We start from the raw sequence: 433 nt of genomic DNA on the forward strand, positions 1-433 counted from the left end.
GAAAATAATAGTTGAATTTGTAGGGTTGCGTGCAAAATTATATTCTTTCAAAATTTTATGAGAAAAGCAAAGATAAGAAACGCGCGAAGGGAACCAAAGAATCTACATTAAACATTTTTACTTTCGATGATTATATTTGAAAATTCAAAAGGGACATAACATCGTGATTATCGTAGGTCAATCCTTCGAGAACATTGTTAAACTATTTCAAGTCAACCTTTGGAGTGGGAGGATATTGTCATGCTATAAGAAGTACCGTTTCGTAACATCTTCTGTCAGTAAATATTTGACAATCATAGTTAGGCCTCAAATATCTCTGATAAAATGAGTAACTCTCAAACTTGTGTTGGGAATACTACAGCTACACACGTCGCTCTGTATCATGAGGAAAAATCTTATGGGAAAGAGCATTGGACTTTGTGCTCGAACCCTC

This window comes from Cephus cinctus, unplaced genomic scaffold (assembly GCF_000341935.2).
Source record: "Cephus cinctus unplaced genomic scaffold, Ccin1 Ccin1_scaffold0671, whole genome shotgun sequence".
Lineage (NCBI taxonomy): Eukaryota > Metazoa > Arthropoda > Insecta > Hymenoptera > Cephidae > Cephus > Cephus cinctus.